This window comes from Aphelocoma coerulescens, chromosome 13 (genome assembly GCF_041296385.1).
Source record: "Aphelocoma coerulescens isolate FSJ_1873_10779 chromosome 13, UR_Acoe_1.0, whole genome shotgun sequence".
NCBI lineage: Eukaryota > Metazoa > Chordata > Aves > Passeriformes > Corvidae > Aphelocoma > Aphelocoma coerulescens.
Window position 1 is genome coordinate 3,150,832 of NC_091027.1, and position 19,121 is coordinate 3,169,952.

A 19,121-nucleotide genomic window follows, 5' to 3' on the forward strand; every position below is an offset into this window, starting at 1 on the left:
CAGCTGGTTTTGGAGATGTCTCTTCTTCCTTCATCAAATCTTCCTCCTGAATCTTAGAAGCAAAACTCAAGCTTCAGCTCAGAAAATGCCTCTTTTTTCTTGAGGCAGCATGGAAGTAGGAAAGGAGAGTGGACAGAGGCAGTGATTTATCTGGGCTGTAATTGGCCATATCACCACGGCAGCTCCATTCCTTGGCACTGTAGGGACAGAGAGAGGCAAGAGGCATGGCCTGGATCTTCTCTCACATTTATACCAGGAGAGGACTTGTCTTTAGCCAGGAGCACAAGCCATTAAAGTTACATGGCTCCAAATTCTGGTCCAGTTACACAAAGGGACCATCTCTTTCTCTCTCTGTTTCTACCTGGTCAAAAAGACTCGGAACCTTTCTACTCCCATTTCCTCGCTCACCTTCCTTGTCTCCATTCCCTTAGGGTCCTACCTTCTACTGACTGACCTTTACCAAGAGCAACAACAATAATTATCCTATAATTAGACACTCTAAGTCACATTGTTCCTAAAGCTGTCAGTGTGGGAAGGAAGCAAGAAGTGCTTAAGGTAAGAGTTTAAGGGCTCCTTCTTCGTTGTATCACCAGAGGTATTTGTGCCAAGTCCTTGGCACCTCATTAAGTGGTTGTTGGGGTTCTCTCCTAATTGCATCTCCTAAGTAGGTGATTGCAGCTCATGACTCAGTGGTTGTGTCTCCAGACCACAGAGATAGAGAGTGAAGGACACTCAGGGTTTCAGATTTCAAGTTCCTGCTGCCATTATGGCCAAATTAAACCCTGCAAGCCCATCGTGCCACCCACACAGCATTAGGGGTGCACCTCAGTTTTCTGGGTGTCATCCCAGAGCCTGCCATGCACAGCTTTGGTTCAGGTAAATATGTGCAGCTTGTTTGAAATCCAAACACCCAGCAAATCCTTCTTGGTGTTAGAGATGCCTCTGAAACCATAATTCTCACTGTCCTATCACAATGGGTGAGACTTTGGAATGTTCCTGTAGGAATGTCCCAGCTCTGCCAAGGTTTGGAAGCACAGCCCTGGACTGAAGGCACAGGGCTCCTTTGATCCCCTCTTTGTGACATGAGCACTCCGTTTGAATTCCTTAGCAAGACATTGCAGATAAATCCAAAAAAGCATGAATTGCACATTTTACTTTTTCTCCTTGTCTTTAGTGTCCTCTGGGATCATCTGTTGCAGAGTAACAAATCCCTCCACCCTGGCTCTGACTTGAAACGTGTACCAGGGTTTCCCTTCTCGCCACTCACTCCATGGCTGTTTCTTCTTCCTCCATTTGCCTTGTAAAAAAAAAAAAAAAAAAAAAAAAAAAAAAAAAGTTGTTTCTTTTTATTCCCCCAGTTCAATTTTCTCTGGGCACACAACATCGAGTGGTGCCTGCAGAAACACACAGGATGGAATATCTGACTTCCCCCTTTTGCTGTCCACATTTCACTGTCTTGCTGCTCGGATTGGTTATCCAAACCTCAGTGCAAATATTACAAATAAAATCCCACTTTCACATAATGCTCTGCCTCGGCACCGAATTCCTCCTGGCTCTTACTCAGGCTTGGTTATTGATAAGCATCAGGCAAAAGAAGGGTCTCTAGGTTAAATCTATATTGCTTTGAATTTCCCTTCCATGCTTAACATCAGACGCCACCAACACATCTTGAACTGATTTAAGGCCCTGGGGTGTTACTCGGTGCCATTCAAAACACAGCAAGCCACTTTCCATGTGCTGGGGCCACTAGGGCTCGTTAGAATGGCATTTTTAATAAAACTTAAGTGTAACTACAACATTTTGCGGCTCCACTCTCCAGATAAACCACTACAGACGTCATTCCCCACCTCACCTCCCCATTTACACACCCACCAGACTTTTGACCAGCCGGCCAAATTCATTCTGGGTGTAAATCTATGGCAATCAATAACATTCCTTCTGCTTGACACCCATTGTGGGCAAAAGTTTCCATAGGGTTGTTTGCCTATGTGTCTTTTTTTCACTTCCTATAACAAATTAAGTCTTGAAACAAAGCCCTGAATGTTATTATTCAGGTGAGGCAATGCAGGAGCATTAAAAACACTTTGGGTTTAGATGCAGCTGGTCTATGTTAGAGTTGTTTTCTGGTCCAGAAAAGTTTGGGCTGTTATTTTAATGCTTGAAGATTTTCCCTTTCGTTGCCTAGAATAAAAAAATACACTTACTCAGTGCAATTTCTTCTGGACAAGAATATCTTCAGTGTTCAGAAAAGAGCTCTCTGGTGCTGGTTAGGATGTGACAGGCAAAAAAAGCATAAAGCCAAAGGATGAACTCATTATCTGTGCCACTGGCCAAAATCAGATTCTGAAAGGATCATCTACAACTCACGGAGACAATCCTAACGAGCTCAGTCAGGAGAGAGTTTCTTGGGAAGCTTCTCCATGGGAATTGGGGGGGAACTGGAGGGGAATGACCCCAGCAGGGTCTGCAGTTGCTGGAGCAGGAGCCTTTCCAACAGAGAGTTTTGCACTGCTGATTGCAGAGGGCAAAGCTCTGCATCCCCTCAGCAGCTTTGCTCCTCTGATGACTCCTCTTAATAAATCCTGTTGTGCTTCTGCCTTCAGTTTCCTGTCACACTCTGGGTGTCACACGTGGGACAGAAGAATCAATACATGGATTCCCTGGAAGTGAACCCCCAGATAGTCCGTGGGGTTGGGATAAAAAGCCTGAATCACACTTTCTTCACCTCTGGAGACTCCCATTTCCAACTCTGCAGCCCCCTAAGCACAGAATTCTGCTGTTCCCAAGTGGTTTTGCAGTGATCAGCAAAGACCTCTGTGAGATATTTTCCATACCAGTACCATCCTATGCTTCCTGATGGAAGGAAGGATCATTTGCCTTTGCATGATGAAGGTCTTTGCATTGATCATCTCCTGGCAGATCCTGTGGAGTTTTGTTTTTTGGAAAGGTCTGGGTGTGAGTGTGCAGATGTGTTAGGATGCACAGCTCCTAGCAGAGTTTTAAGCATCACAGGGATCAATATTTAAGGCTGATTGTGGGGTGGATGTGCTGTTCCCACCTCTTTCTCATCCCAAGCCTGTCCCTGCTGAAGGGAAGGGAGGTGTGAAGTGTGTGGCAGTGCACACCCCAGGGCAGCCGCCAGCACCACCATTCCCAGCTCCCGCCGTCTCCACGCGATGCTGTTTAATACCAGACCAATGAGGTGAATAAAACCTACAAAAGTTTATAGTGTGTAAATTACTGTTGCACCCTGCCCTCTGCCTCCGCGCTGAACTGAGAGGGATAAATGGAAACAGCCCCCTTCCCTGCCATGGCAGGAGGACTTCCAGGAGCTGGAGGAATTCCTGGGCAGTTATATAGGGATGGAAAGCAGCAGGAAACGTCCCAAGCAGTTCTGGCTCTTGACACCTCATCCTCTGAACATCCCACTCCCAGGCACTTGTGGAAAGAGGCTGAGATGGAGAGCCTTGGCTCCAGGCCACAGGTCTCTTCCTCAGCACCCAGAGCCACAGGGCTGAGCAAAGCTGTGGTCTTTGAGGGCCAGAAAGAAGGCAAAGCAGCAAATAGGGGCAACAAGCAGCTAATTTGGGATTTTAGCAGGGTACAGAGGGAGGAAAAGCAAGGCTGTTTGGAGGGGGGCTCTGCTGGAGGCTGGGCACCACCAGGGCTGTTGTTTTGCCTCTTCTTGGCCTTCAAAAATGTCTCTGTTGTGTAACCTGAATAGCTGCTGGCCATCCCATATCTCACATATTTGAAAAGACTGGAAAATTCTGTTGCAGAGGATCTAAAACTGCTGAGGGAATGTGCCATTGGAGACAGGCATCTACAGCTCAGCTCAGCACATGAGCAGCCCTGGCAGCTGCTGTGTTATCTTTGGAGCCACTGCTCACTCTGTCAAACTGAAAACATGACAAAACATTTGAGCAAACGCTGAAACTTTTATGATCTCTTGGGGGGAAAAAAAAGAAGTTTCAGATAATGTAATCTGATGAGTGTGGTACAGATGGAGAGATAGACAGTGCCTGTTAGAAGATGCATCTGCATGTTATAAAACGAGGAGGGAGAGAGATCTGGCTCCCTGCTTTACGCTCAGATCTGCGAGCACAGATTCCTTTAACCATTCAAAACCCTGCTGCTGGACATAGGACCTGAGCAGGGGACAGAGGCACTTCCTGAAGAAGCTGCTGGTTCTCCACGTGTGTGGGAGAAGCACAAAGTTGACACCGGGTGCTCAGTCTGATTTAGCAAATGATGGCCTTTGCACACATGATTTCATTGTCTGTGCCTCAGTTTCCCTGTTTGTAAGACAGCAAAATCAGTTGCATCACCGAGTGCTTTGGTATTGAAAAAATGTTCTATCTAGGGAAAGGTTTCGCTGTTCTCATATTTCTGGATGCGTAAGAGGTCACTGGAAGTTTAAGGAAGCTTACTGAGGTGTTAGTTAAAAATAGTTAATGATGTAAAAAAAAATGTAATTCAGAAACATCCAGGGGCTATGTTTTAAAAACAAACGAATGCACAGCCATAGCAAGCAGCAACTTTTGCCAATACTTGCTGTAGCGAGGTGTTTCAAGAGCTACAGTCGGGGCTGCTCCTGCTGAATCCAAGGGAATTGTAAGTGCTGAGAATGTTCCAGGATCAGACCTAGATCCCTTTATTTCAGTGTAAAGGGAAGGGGGGACTCGCAGGAGCCGCTCCAGCGATAGGGACTGCGTGCAAATGCACGGCTCGCACACAATCCGAGGGTTGTTCTGCTGACACGGGGCACAGAAACATCAAGTTAAAGGTCATCTCTGAGTCTCTCATTTCCCTCCTCTGCTCTGCCCTCTCTGGAGTCGGGGATTTTGTCTCCGGACTTTCTGGGAATCGCTCTGGTCGTGTGCCGGAGCACCGGCTGCGTTTCGCTGATGAGCAAAGAGCTCCTCGTGTAGACACTTTGCACAGCCAATTAGCAAAGTAATTGAGAACTCTTTGGGATGAAAGGTGCAACACACACACACGATTATTCACCATTTTCATTACATGCCGTATCCGGGAAGCTGCTGGAATGGAATGCAGCGAGGCACTCCGTGATGAGGTAACTGGGAATGACCTGCTTTCCCTCATTTACATCTGACTCAGAGCCATTTGAATACTCTGCTTTATGTGTGATATTGCCTTATTACTTTTACAACACCCGGGAGAAGACAAGGAGAGCCAGCAGGTCTCTGCCCTCAAGAGGTTGTTTTATCAGAGCGAAAATGAGTGGAAGGTAATGCACAATAGGGAGGAGATGGGTGGAGAGCTCGAGATGGTTGGGCTGCAGCATAATCATTGTTATTAAAGTCCTTATGGACATCATGGGAGAAATTAGTCTTAGGTAAGGATTTGAATGGAATGAGACCAGCTGCTCAGCAGGCCAGAACTGGGAGGCTGTTTAAGCAGAGATGGGTGGTGTGGGGAAAAGATTGGATATTCTTACTTACATATATATATATATATATATATATATATATATATATATATATATATGCATTTTTATATGGCTATATACAGATTTTATATATAAGGTTATATAGAAGATTATGATAATACCCAGCGCAGGCTGTAAAGACAGTGCTAAAATAGATGTCACACCTTCATTTTGGAAACAGTCCATCAAACCCGATCTTCTTGAGGTTGCTTGTAAATTTTTAGGATCAGGTTTTCAGAGCAACTGGGCAAAGCACGGCACCGTTTTGAAAACCTGCCTCTGAAACACTCGTGCTTCAGGAGGTTGCCTGGGTTGTGGAAACTGGGGGATTGTTTTGCTGTCTGTGTTAGATGTTTTATTTTGGTATCCTCACCTTGCTTAAAAAGTGCCAGTGAAAAACACCGGGCTCCCGAGCTCCTTAATCCTTCCCACAGCAAAGCACGACATCCAACACTAAAGCTCTCTCTTGTGGTCCTGCTATGCAAACACAAGTCCTTCGTTAGAGGCAAACTCGCTTCAGAAACTACTTCAGCAAAACACCAAGCTCGTCAGGAGTTGAGAAATCCCGTCTTAATTTTCTGTTAATTAAGCTGACAGTTTCTATTCCTAATTTTAAATGGAGGATGTTTATTATGGAAATTATTGGCAGCTCTTACTCTGTGCACACCAAATGTGTTACCAGAAAAAAATCCCTTCTTTTAAATAAGAGGTTGAACTTTTCGCTGCTATCGACGAAATATTAAAAAGGCTGATTCAGGTGCTTACAAACACAACCTTCCCATTGTGCTGGAACATCCAGCTTCCACTTCCAAGAGTCATTTTGCCCTGGCTACCTTTGATTTCCCAGGCTGAAACCTCTCCTTTGCATTTACGTGCGGAGCCATGAGGGCCGGGAGAGCCTGGGAAGGGCAGGGACATGGAAAACAACTGGGCACCCTTTAGTTTTGCAAAAGCAGAACCTGTTCCCCGCAGATGAAAGCTGATTCATGGGACATTTTTCTGACAGCCAGCACTGTCTGTGCTGATTAAGGAATTGTGTGATCAGATAGAGAAAGTGGCAGGGAGCTGCTGTGTCATCTCCTGGTGGGGCTTCTGCCGCTGGGAATCGGCCTCGTCTGAGCCACTTTGTTCTGGCACCAAGCTGGGCTCACGTTTGGCCTTTCCTTGTCCTTGGCCAGAGGGGAACTGTGAGCAAAACTACAGGAAGAAATCTGGATTAGTTTACCGATGCTCCCTAAATGCCTCAGGGTGGGCAGAAAGCCTCAGGGGGCTGGGAAGCTGGGATTTCCCAACTGGTCAGGAGTGTGGAGGTGAAAGGATGGAGCTGCCTGGCCTCAGGTGGGCACCCCACAGCACAGTGAAGGCTGGCAGCCCATGGCAGGGAATGTCTCACCAGAGGAACATCTTTTCTGGGCAGGGTTGAGGTGCTGCTGGATTTGCTTTCACTCCTGAAAAATGAAGGGGTGAAAAAAAATCTTCCAAAGTCTCTGAGCCATGAGGAAGATGCAAATGTTTCCTTTCAGTAATACAACAAACAGGACCTTGAATGTTCGGGATGGGCTGGGAGATCTGAGGAAACCCCTGAGCCTGACCAAAGGGGCAGGAAAATGTGCCCAGGATTTTGGGGACATTCAGGCTTTGAGGATGGATGGGGGGAAGCAGGGGTTGCATTTCTTGGCTCTCATCTGGCACCAAAACCACCCACCAGTGTCCCTATCTCTCTCCCAGGACCTGCTGGCAGTCACCCCATGGGCTTCAGTGTCTGCTTTGAAAGCCCCTCAGGGGCTCTGATCCCAGACCAAGCAGCCTCAGCGATGATGTTTTTGTCCCTTCCTGTTCAACACAGGAAAAATTCCACCTTTATGATACACTCAAACACAGGACTCTGAGTTTATAATTGACCACATAAAATCACATTAATGTTATGATCCCAGCAGCTCTCAAACACAAAATTTCATGGGAAGATTTGAAATCCTAAAACTCTTCATTTTCTGGAGAGTTCTGGAAAAAAAATTATGTTTTCAAGATCTATATTTTTAAGAGTTTTCTGAGAACTGGAATGCCATGGACTTACTGCTTCATCTTCCTTTGTACTTTTTTGTTATTCCACATATGGTGGTGAATGGAGTTTAGAGAATTTCCCTTTTTCTGTTTAATATTTAATGCATATTCCAAACTTGGCCAATTTTGGAAAGTTAGAGAGTGAGCAAGGTAATAAAATGTCAATAAATATGAAGATTATTTTCTCTCCTGATAAAAGCAATGCTAAAAAGAATTGTGTATGTTAGTTTTTGACAAAGAAGACCCAAATATTATGAGGATAATTTGTCATTTTAAATAGAAATAAAAGCCCGATAAAGTGAGAAAATTCAACCTAAAGTATGGAAGGTCACCTAGAAATGAACAGAGTTGATTTTTTAATGCAAACCCAGGCAGGACCAGGATGCACTTTGCCTTACTGCAAAGCTGGTCATTAAAACTCATTTGATTTTGAACGAGGCTTTTTTTTCCCCTCCTCATTGTTTTGAAAGAAGCAATAAATTTTCCTGGACAATTAGAAAATGGTAATTCTAAAGGACTGGAAGAACAGGTCGGCTGAATGAATTCAGACATACCTGTGACTGCTTTGGTAGAAAGGAACAATTCTACAAAACAACATTTTTGCAGGGCTTCATCCTCTGAATCATCAGCTGCTTTTAATGGCAACTAACACCAAACTGGGATTATTAAAGGTGAGGAAGCTCTGAGCCTCTACCAGAGCTGGATTATTTTTCTTGTGTGGATGCAAAATGCAGTGGAGATGTTTGGGAATGGCTTAATGTGCAGGAGCTTGATAGTGGGGTTACAAAAACAGAGCTAACAGGCACGCCAAAGGAAAGCTGGGAATGCTGCTAACTCCTTTGGAAAATCAAGGCAGAATGAAGGGCTTTCTTGATTAAGTTTTTTTAAAAGTTAATTTACCAAAACAGCCAGTTAAGAAAAGAAATGTGGAAAAACGTGAGCATCCCCCATTACTGTGCCAGGGACTTTCTTCCCTGAGCTGGGAGTGGAAATCCTCAAAGCTCACCAAGGAAACATCACACCCAGGCACCAGTGGACAGCTGAGTCACCAGGGCTGTAACCCTCTGAGGGCTCCAGACCAAGTTCTCTGATTTAAAGTGGGGATTTTCAGGAGGAAAGGAAAAATGGGCTTTGAACTTCTCAAATGCCAAAGGTGTTTGTGAGCAGGTTGGGTCTGTGCTGCTGTGACCACGTGGCTGCTGCTTTAGGGAGCCAGGCTGGGACTGGCAGGCACAGAGATGGCAGAAGCCAGCACTGCTGCTGAACTCTGCTGAAAATACTCAAAACCTAATCCAAGCATGGGGAAATGGGCAAATTTACCTCCTGTTATGGGTTAAATGTGTTCTGGTCCTGATGTGTAGCTGGGGAAGTCAAGTGGAGCTGCTCCCTTCCTGTGATCACATATATAGGTGACAAAGATATGTTGCCCCCCCAAAAAATCCTAACCAAAAGAAAGGAAAATCAAACCAGAATTAAAACACGTTGTTATAATAAAACCAGTCATTGTCTATTTGTAAATATGCCCTGCTTAAAGCATTTTCTGTTCCTTGTGGCAGAAAATCTCAAACCACAGAGACGTGATTTTTACAACTCTTATTCCTATTATTTATAAAAGCCTGAAATTGTTGTCCCAAGACCTACTCTAATTTCCCTGGAAATGATTATGAATGGCAGAGTTAACAAAAGACCTTACAAAGAGATTATTACAGCTATTATTAATGTATATATTCAGCCAAATGTTTGGAGAGGAGATCTGGTTTTTCTTCTTTGTCCTGCAACACCCCATGAACAACTCACGTGTGTTGGTGGATTGTTGTGCTTGCTCAGAAAAACCCATCGTTCATAGTGAAAAACTAATCCTTGTGTTTTGCCAGAGATGAAGGAAACTGCAAGCAAACAGCTGTAAAGTTGAGGAAAGGGGATTTAAATTTACCAATAACAGCGTCTTCATAACTGTTGACTTTTGAAAGTATGAGAGGAATGAAAGGGAATGTTCCCTTGGTTTCATTCCCTGGTGTCATTCCTCATCATAATGCAATTTAAGTGCTGCCTTTTATATTGTCGCTTTGCAGGTTGCCTGTTGTTAAAGGTACACTGTCACATAAAATCAAACAATGCTTTACCTCTGCAGTGAATAACACTTCCAACTACTAAAACTGATTGTTAAAATGTCATGTTAGTCCATTCCATAAATCACCGCTGAAATCCTGACCTTGCTGAAATCAATAGAGGTTTGCCACCAGCTCCCATGGGGCCAGAATTCAGCCTCCAGGCTTGATGGATATCCAGAGGGAACAATATCTCCAATTACTCTCTTAGGTTGGGCAAGTGCATTCCTTGTTCCCATTCCTTTCCTGCTTTCACAGTCCCTCACATCTTCAAGGGGGCACTCGGGCTGCTCAGTCTGATGGGCTGCCAAGGGTTGGGCTGATAGATGGTGCTGAGCAGCCTCTTCCTGCAAACACTTCAGCACTTCCAGAGCTTTATCATCCCTCTGGAGCCACAGCCCAGCTTTGTCATAAATGACAGAGCTGTGGCTGAGGTTATTGCCCATTTTACATCCCTGTGTCCTGTGCAGGAACAAAGCACAAAATGTTTTCTCTTTTCATTTGCTCAGGGAGTGAGTAATAAGCTTGGTACTTATTTCTGTTGCTTTAGACAATGAAGGGAAAATATTTCGCTCTTTGTTTTGCCCAAATCACTCTAATTGCCTCCTGGAAAGTCCACTTCATAAAAGGAAAACACATTTGAAACTGTAGCTGGTAAGTTCATCACTCAGAGATTGAAAAAGCAGCATTTGTTCCTCTAATGAAGCTTTCCAGGTCGGTGTGTTCACCGCAGTGTGTTTATTCATGCTTTATCCAATTTAGATATAAATAGTTATCACATGTCTATTTAAGACCATCCTTTAAAAATTAGAGAAGAACCTGTGAAAAATCTACAGATTTTACCTCCCCGTAGCTCTGGCAAGTTTTGGTCCAAACGTGGTGGTTTTTACTTCAGTGCACACAAGTTTTGAAGGCCAGGAGTGGGACAAGGAGAAAGCCGCACGTCACATCAGGGCATTAATCCCGGCTCTTCCTTTAGGACTGTCATCCTGGCAGCCAGGGGAGAGGTTTTTCTCTCTGTGCTGCTGTTTAAAAAGGGAATGTGAGCAGCACCAGACCCATGTGGCAGGCGAGGTGCCGCAGGCAGCGCTGCCAGGACTCCTGCAGGTACGCGGGGCAGAAGTGAGCACTTCAAAATGCTTCTCAACACAAGTCCCAGGGCTTATTTCATTGCCTTCCCAAAGCCTGGAATCAAACACGGAGTGTATCGGATGTCTCCAGCAGCAACTCAACTCATGCACTCTTGTAAATCTCCCTCGTAATCCCCCTGCTGCTGACACTTTATTAGCCAGGCATTCCGGGCTGCGCTTTACTGGGGCACCTCTAAGTGATTGCAGATGGGAGCGCTGTGCTGGGTTCAGATGTGCTACCACAGAACTCTCTTCATATTTTCCATGCTCTGCCTCCTTTGTCAGATTGGTTTTAACCCTGTTGTGTTCAGGATGTTTCCTACCTCAGCCGAGGTGCCGAAGGTGGATGGGACGCCGGGGTGTTTTCATGGATGTGAGGGTACTCCTCTCTGCTGATCCAGGGAAACTTAAAAGCTCCCTGCATTGAATCTCCAGCAAGAAATGCTGGACAGGGTGAGGAGATGTGTCAGTGCTCCAGGGGGAAGCTGGGAATTGCACAGAGCTGCCCAAAGCAGCAGAGGTACAAGATGATGAATCCACACCACGGCGTTCACGTGCTCAGCCACAGCTCCGCTCTCAGCAGGCCCCATCAGTGCACAGGGAGAGCCATTGGCTGAGACAGAGGAGATTTCTGGATTAAAAGTCCCTGTGAATGCCATGTTAACAAAAATACATTGCATCCAGGCCGAAATCGGGGTCTCTGCTCTGAGCTGCCCCGTGTTTTCAGCTCTGGAGGATGAACTGTGGTTTACCTGCAAACCCTCCTGCCGTGGTGCCTGCAGTGAGGACAGCACAGACAGCACTGCCTCGTTTCCCATCCAGGATTAACCCAAATATCACTGCACACCTACAGCAAAACACTGGAAAATCACTATTTTTATCTCCTTGTGCCTTTCAAAGTTGAACACAGGCCAGAATTCTGGGCTGCCCAACTGGTCTTTCAATTTGATGTTGCCAACCCTGCCTAATGAGCACAGGGTCCATAGTGTTGGGCTGGAAAAACTGTAATTCCCACATTCTCAGCAAAGAGGAGTGGGCAGCAGCCACAGTGTTAATTTTGTTTCTCAGTTCAAGTGAAAAGCAAATCGAAGCTGTGCACTGCTTGTTTTTCTGAAATCATAAATGTGACGTGGAATGTGTTTATCCCTGTGATGACCTTGCTCAACGGAGGTAATGGGAATTGCAGATGCTCTCTGCAGTGCTTCGGAATTAACAGCTTTTTGTGAGGAATGGCTTTTAGGATTTCAGGCTGGAGAAGCAATGCTGGTTAAAGGAAGTGGTGTTAGAAATTCCCCAGAGATGAGCAACACTTGCAGTACTACCCAGTGAATCTGTTGTCCCAGCATATTCAGAATCCTAAAGAAGGAATGTTAAACATCAAGGCATGGCACCTGTGTCTTTTGAACCATTAATTTATTTAATTGCTTTGCCTGAGAAATGTTTGCCACAGCCATTGAAACAATGTAAGGCAGGCTCATAATTGCTTAGTGAAATGTATACCTGTTTTTACAACAGCTATTTTCCAGAAGCTCTGATTTCTCTGGTTAAATTGAGTGTAATAAAGACAGCGAGTCTGTGACAGACAAGTTGTGGCACCTGTGTTTCCAGATGGGACACAGGAGGAAAGCTTTGCTCATCCTGACTATTAACTGAGCTCTATGAACCCACATTGCCCAGAGTAAACAGGTGCCTATCAAACCATAGCTCTGGGAATTCCTCTTGTGATTCATGCTTTTTCCATCTATCCAAACAAGCTCTGCTAAGCTGCTTGACTCCATAAACTGGACTGCACAAGTAATATGATGAAAAGCATCATAATTTATATCCCAAAGAACATATGTCTTCCATATTGATACGTTAGCAAGTCCCAGATTTTGGCTCCACGGTTTGGCCAAGTTAGGCACTTGTGTTGCTGTGGTTAATGTGAATTTGTTCTCTACATATGGGCAGCAGTTCTCAGCAAGACTCACGGCATTATCATGGAGGATTAAATTCACATAAATTAAACATGCAGCCAACGGTGGCTCTTTTATTAGGAGAACATTGTTTGTGCATGATTACAGCCAGATTTTCAAAGGAAATCAGCTCCCAGCTAGACTCCAGAAGGAGCAGGCTGATTTTTAAAGCAACTCAACGTTTTGGATGCTGAGCTCCTGAACATTTGGCCATGAGGATCATTCTATTCCATCACTCCCTTCACCATAGCTCATGGTGATATATTGGCTGTGAGATCTTCAGATATTCCTTATGATCCCAGATTTTGCTTTCCATGAAGACATATTTCTTCAGGCTGAGAAGGGAAAACCATTTTTCAGTGTTGCAGGAAATCAGGGAGCTTGTTGTATCTTCTCTGTTCTTATAAGTGCTTCAGATCTCTGTAACCAAAGGTATTTCTGGTGTTGTGAGCTGAGTATTTTATAGCTCACAGCATCAGTTGTCCTACCAACTTTCTGAACCAAATGTATATTATAGAGCTATAAAGAACAGAAGATTGAACTCTTGCAATGAGTTGCTTTAGACCATGAAGGTTTGTGCTGCTGGTTAGCAGAACTCATCATCTGCATGTCAATGGTCTTTAAGAGCTCTTAATCACTGACAATTTTTCTTCAGCTGGAAAGACAAAAACTTTGTGTATTTGGTGTGAAATTTTCAGCTCTATTTTTTTCTAGGCTGTCGTTTCTTTGATATTCTCTTTTGGAAGCAGCAAATTTCTGGTAAGATGGGAATTTGCCTCTATAGGGAGCATCTCATTGAGGTCACACCTCAAGTGCTGTGTCCAGTTCTGGGCCCTTCCCTTCAGGAGAGACATTGAGGGGCTGGAGTATGTCCAGGAAGGGAATGGAGCTGGGGAAGGGTCTGGAACAGCTGAGGGAGTTGGGAAGGGGGCTCAGCCTGGAGAAAAGAAGGCTCAGGAGGGACCTTGTGTCTCTGCACAACTCCCTGACAGGAGGGGGCAGCCGGGTGGGTGCCCAGGGCAAGAGAAAATGGCCCCAAGCTGGGCCAGGGGAGGCTCAGGGTGGGCAGCAGCAGGAATTTCCCCATGGAAAGGGCGCTCAGGCCTTGGCAGGGGCTGCCCAGGGAGGTTTGGAGTGCCCATCCCTGGAGGTGCCCAAGGAAGGGCTGGAGGTGGCACTCAGAGCTCTGGGCTGGGGACAAGGTGGGGATGGGGCACAGGTGGGACTTGATGATCTCAGAGCTCTTTTCCAGCTTCAGTGATTCTGTGATCTCTTAGCAATTTGTCAGTACATTATGGACACCTACATGTGGCAGATGTGAATGATGGCAGTGCAAAGGTAAAAAGTCACATAATCCATCTTGTTGAGGTATTTTTGAGGCTTTGGGGGGGGGAGTATTTCACATGACTGAGCTTCGGTCCTGCAAGATATTACAAACAGGTCTTCAGCATAATGGATCTTAATAAATCTGCTTCCTTAAGATTTTCCATCATTATTGTTGGATCTACTTTTGCTCTCATGTCAGCAGAAAATGGGGCAAGAAGATTGAGATCCTGCTGTACCTGGGAAACAGATGCAAAACTGCCTTGCTTATTTATGCAGGTTTTAATCAATGATTTCATACCTGAGGAACACCTCCAAAGCCCGACATCTGCCACACCAGCAGATGAGAAAATGCCATGTTCCTATGGAAGAATCTCAAAATAAGAATTATTTTCCAATTTTTGAAGCCTTTCTTCCCATTTCCTGCTTTTCTTTTCCCCCCGTGGCCCCTGTTGAGAAGCTTTGGGTAATGCCTAACCTAAATGTTGCTTTAGTCACACACCAGCAGTCACCCAGTAACCATCGAGCGTTATTAAACTGCCGTCATTTCTCTTTGGGCTCCATCAATTATCAAGACTGATGGGGGAAAAGTTCAGCCAAGGTTAGAGCCTGTGTGTGTCTCTGGCCCACGGGGAGCTCTGTATCATTGCTCTGAGCCAGCAGAGAAGGCACTGTGGGTTTGGTTGCTCCTGGGGCCATAAATCCCCATAAATCCAGGGAATGCGCGAGTTGCAGTGATTCTTGACTCTCCCTGTAGGAATAAGGAGGGAAGGAGGAGAATCACCAGCTAATGTCAGCAAAAAGCTTCTCAGAGCAGTTTTCTAATTGTTAAGTTTGTCCCTAAATCTGCCCATTTCACCCTTATTTCTTTGCTCTTTATTTACAATTCCCTTTTGAGGTGTTTTCTTTTCTGCACATTTCTCATCCCATCACTGTCATGGCTCTTCAATTCGGCTCTGGTTCCACCAGAAAATCCCTGAGCCCCAAGACTCTGAGAATGATGAGGATCAGGAAGAGCTGAAGGGGAACAAAGTGAGAGTGGCACTTCAGCCCCTGTGCCAATGCCCTTCCCAGCCTTGCAGCTCTGTCCCTCACCCCTGGTTCTGCTGGAATTATGGATCTGGGAGCACATCAAACCCACTTCCATAACAGCTCTGGAAATAGAAAGGGGCTTCTTTGATGACTTCAGGTGTCCACCCTCCAGATATTACATTTTTTATAAGTGGTGTGGCTTTTACAGTTAGTGCAGAATTTGGAAGGTACTTCCAGGTCTGCACATAGAGATTCCAGCTTCCACCAGGTTTACCCTCACCTGGAGATGGAGTCTGGTTCTGCCAGCCTGCGTTTGGCTGCACTCTGGCTTCTACCACATGACTTGAAGTAATAAACGGGATGGGATTGCATAGAGTCAGAGGGTGAAGAAAACAAATACCCATTTTAAAGTCTTAGGGGACTGTCTATTATTATAATGAGAAAGTGGAGACCTAATTAAAACAAAGGTTATGAAAAGCAATTTCACAATTTCCTTTCATTTGCCAATAAAAACATTTAGATTATGTATGACAGCCTAGCATTTGCTCAAAAGCCAGAATCCCAAATGTCTCAATATGAAGATGTATTGGTAGAAAATATTTAATCTCACCCAGCCTTAAATTCAGATGTGAATCATGAATTCCTGCAAATTTCCCTTAACAGCTGTATGTTAAAACCTTTCCCAGCTGTTGTAAGTCTGTTCATTTTTCAAAGTTATTAAAGGATACACCCCCTCTAATAATTCTCAGATCGTGGTGAGACACAAAAGGTTTATGTATTTCAACAGAAAGCTATTTTGCATTTACAATTCTGCACAAGAGAAGGGCTTGTTATTTCCCCTGAGGCCGATCAATACTAGCAGGAATAAAAATGGTGATAACTTCGAAGTGTTCTTTGAAAAATTTCCAGGACTTCAAACCCTGAACAAAACGTAAATGCAAACTGAAAATAAGTTGAATTAAGTCAAATGTGATTTGAAAACTTTTAACAATCATGCTTGCCAAACTCAGTAAGCCCTTTTTAATGTGACTGCAGTGACTTGAACTGGATCAGAACAAGCAAAGCAAGGAATCCACAAGAATGAATTCATTTAATGCAGGGAGAAGGTCCTTTCCTGACTTTGTTCCAAGCACAATCAGCTGCCAGTTCTTCAACCAGCCCAGCCTGCTCCAGAATGGAATGAACACTTTGGGGGATGGCACCTGGAATTCCCTAAGTCCTGAGGTTTTTGATATAAAGGATTTCCCTTCTAAGGACAGACACATCCAACCAGGAATACACAGATTTTCATCATTTGGTGAACAAAACCATATGGGCTTGAGTTTGTGAAAAACACTAAAGTTGCTGATTTTTGTTTCTTGCCTTTGAAGTTATTTAACAATTATTTCCTAACTATTTAAAAGTACTTTTTTGAAGAAGCATTTGCCAAACTTAGCAGAAACTGGTGCACTGTCCCTGTATTTGAGCTTTGCACTCTTTTTTTTTCCTGTGAAGCTCAATATAACAATGATTCCCATTCATTAAAAGCACCATCATTTTTCTTCATTGAAGAAGGAAAACCTAAACTCTAAAACATTGATCTTGTCAGACATTTGGTTCTGTCATCCTCTCTTCTCTTATCCAGAGCTTTGAGGACATACGAAATTATCTCCTTAAAGCAGTAGTTCCTCCATATCTCTGGGCTACAAGTAACCATTTTGTTTTTGCAATTGCTGCTGATTTTATCTCTATCAGTGCCTGGCACTTCCTCGAATAAGCACACAGATTGTCTGTTGTGTCCCTGAAAAGGAGCAATAAAATTGGTGATCACTTGAAAAAAGTTTGGTTTAAGCAAATTTCTTCACTCAAAGGGAATCGCTGGGTAGAATCAGTTTTCCAGGACAATATCCAAGTGCTTTTACCCACAAAGCTGTTCCTTCTTTAAGGTTTTGCCTCATCTATTAGAGAGTTTCCCCAACTGCAGCAAATGAGGCAGAGATCTTAGAGGCCACTCCTTGCTTTGATATTCAGCCCTGCAGTTCTGTGCTGGGTATCAATAAGGCAGCTCTGCTGTGGTCTGTACCTACAGAGCAGCTCAGAATGCTCACAGAAGCTCTAAAACTCTTTTTTCCTTACTTTGAGTGCTCGACTTTGCAGCCCCAGTAACCTCTGAGTGTGGGGAGCAGAGGTGATTTTTCTTTTTTTGGCAAATTTCCTGGGTAAACGAAAAATACAGAAAAATCAGAGTCCTCATGGTGTGGGTGGGAGGGGCATCCATTGGGATCTGCCCCCTGAGCCAGCAGCATCCCTGAGAGCTGTAGGATTCCAGCATCCTTTGCATGGACCAGGATTAGAAGGAGATGAGACGTTTGTTGGTTTTTTATATTTTTTTGGGAGCAGGGACCAGGAGTCCAGAAGTGAAGGAGAACCAGGGTGTTTCCAGTGAGAACAAACTCTTTACTCTCCTCCCTCACCCCTTCCCCTCCAACAGCTCCGATCCAGGATTATTCAGGTGCATTCACCCAAATGATGGGTGTTCATTGTCAATGAGTCACTTAATTGGCTCCATACGACTGCAGATAAAATGCCCCAGTGTGTTACAGTGGCAGCAACAGAGCCATGATGCTCAGAGGACACAGCAAGGCAGGGCTGGCAGGTAAAGCCAATGGTTTTTTTTTTTTTTTTTATCAAGCCAGCTGATGCAATTGGAATAATCTCCCAGTTGCACATAAATGAGGTTTTATCTTATCCAGGAAGTGTTCCAGCTGATTTAAAGTTGTTCAGAAATAATCTGCTTAATCAAGGCCAGAATGCTTAGTACCATATAAAATAGATCCCTATCTCTGCAAATCTGATCACTGGTTTATTCTGGTTAGAACTTAATCCCTGACACACAGTTTGTATTTTGTCTGGAGGAACAGCCCAGTAGCCACTCTAAGCCTTTTATTAGCCTTGGTTAGAACTCATGGATTTCACGTATTTTCAGTCTGTGGTCTCCAGAATAGGTGGTCTGGACTTCCTGGTGGCCACACAAGTTCTGGACACTGGGCTGTTGTCCCTCAGTCCATCTGTGTCCTGACACCGCTGTTCACCAAAGAGAAACTCAGATGGTTCCATCCCTGCAGGTGTCCAAGGACGTGGCATTCAGTGCTCTGGGCTGGGTGCCAAAGTTGGACTCAATGGTCTGGGAGGTTTTTCCAACCTCTGTTATTCTGTGAACCATCATCTTTCAACCCTGGCTCTGGACTCTTCTGTTTAGGCAGAAAAATCTGTCTACAAAACAGTTTCCAATGGAGCTGTGTCCATTAAGGGGGTTAAGGGTGTCCACTCTCAGGATCTAGCTTAAATCCACTTTGAATTGAGTTGGTTGGTTACTAAACTGATACAGAAATCAACTGGATGCCAAATGGCCGCTTGAAATTACTGGAAATTCGAGTGGAGTGCGTTAAAACCCCCAAAATTGTAGTATCCTGAATAGTTCCTTCTGAAAACACAATATTCTGCTCTGTTGTCAAGCTGACAGACTGAAACAGGCTCCAGTAATTTCAGTATCAGTGGCATTATGTCATGTAACTGCTGCAAACTTCTTCAAACAAATTTCTGAATGCAAACAGGCTCATGGAGCAAGGGGGCAGGTAAAATGAGAGAATAATCTGGGATTACTGAAACAAGCCCTGCAACTGTTGAACCCTGAGGAAAGAGAGAGCTAACACACTTCATCCAAACCCTCCCATAAAAGCTGTGGGTAATTAGAGGCTTAGATTTATTGAAAACAATGAAAAAAAAATCATAATTACCTTTACATATTTTTCATTCGCTGTTAGAAAGTGATCCCAGTAATTTGGTGTTCAGTGAGCAGGGTGCGTTTTGCATTGTTGTTCCTCCACTTCGCCCTTCTGAGCAGAAGTGCTCCAGGGGAACCCTGTTGAACAGGTCTGTTCTTTTCCTTTTTAAATCTTGCAGCAATTAGCAAGCATTTCACGGCCCATTTCAGTCCCATAATGTGACTTGGCAAAATGGTGCCCAGCTCAGAAGGGTTGCAAAACACACCCTCGTTCTAGATGGGAAAGGTTTCCTTCAA

The 19,121-nt window shown here is 44.5% G+C and overlaps 1 long non-coding RNA gene across 2 annotated transcripts; it reads right to left on the bottom strand.

Annotated features, from left to right (window-relative positions):
* Positions 1-12,753: 12,753 nt before the first annotated feature.
* LOC138118199 (uncharacterized) lies at positions 12,754-18,972 on the bottom strand. 2 transcript variants are annotated; one of them, XR_011155029.1, is made up of 3 exons: positions 18,838-18,972; positions 14,331-14,780; positions 12,754-13,126 (listed from the first exon to the last, which is right to left on the bottom strand). It is a non-coding gene; the product is annotated as an uncharacterized lncRNA (long non-coding RNA). The 2 variants fall into 2 exon arrangements; XR_011155030.1 differs by lacking the exon at positions 14,331-14,780 and having other exon boundaries at positions 12,754-14,126.
* Between the last annotated feature and the right edge of the window lie 149 nt (positions 18,973-19,121).